Raw genomic sequence first — 618 nt, 5'->3', positions numbered from 1 at the left:
TTATTTATTTGATAGCTAATTTATTAATGTATTTATCAATTATTTGTTTAATTTATTTAATTTATTTGATTTTTTGTTTATTTATTATTTTTTTGTTTATTATTGTTTGTTCATTAATTTATTTACTATTAATTTTTCTTTTTTTTTTTTTTCTTTCTTTTTTTTTGAACTGTCTTATATATATTTTGTTATTTATTTATTTAATTTTGTTTATATATTTATTTATTTAATTGATTATTTATTTATTAATCCATTTGTTAACTATTTACCATATAATGAATATATGTAAAACTTTAAGTTGGGTTTGATTTAAATACCTCACCGCCCACCCTTCTCCTCTCTAAATCCTCAAAACAATTTAATGAAGGTTTTTATGTAGCTTTTCCTTCAATATACAGTTAGTTGCTTTTCATTACTTGTATTCAAAAATTTATTATTTGTCAGTAGTAAGGTAGATTTATACCGTAACTCTGTAAATTGTGCAATATAGTTTAAGAAAAAATGTAAGAATATTCTGCTACAATAAATACAATACAATACAATACAAATATAAGCGGATTTTTGTATTTTTTACTAAATTAATAGCTTTTAAGTAAAAAATAGCGTTTATCTTGTAAG

Source organism: Eupeodes corollae, chromosome 1, assembly GCF_945859685.1.
Source record: "Eupeodes corollae chromosome 1, idEupCoro1.1, whole genome shotgun sequence".
Taxonomy (NCBI): Eukaryota; Metazoa; Arthropoda; class Insecta; order Diptera; family Syrphidae; genus Eupeodes; species Eupeodes corollae.
The sequence above is the reverse complement of the archived record's forward strand: the minus strand, read 5'-3'. Positions refer to the sequence as shown.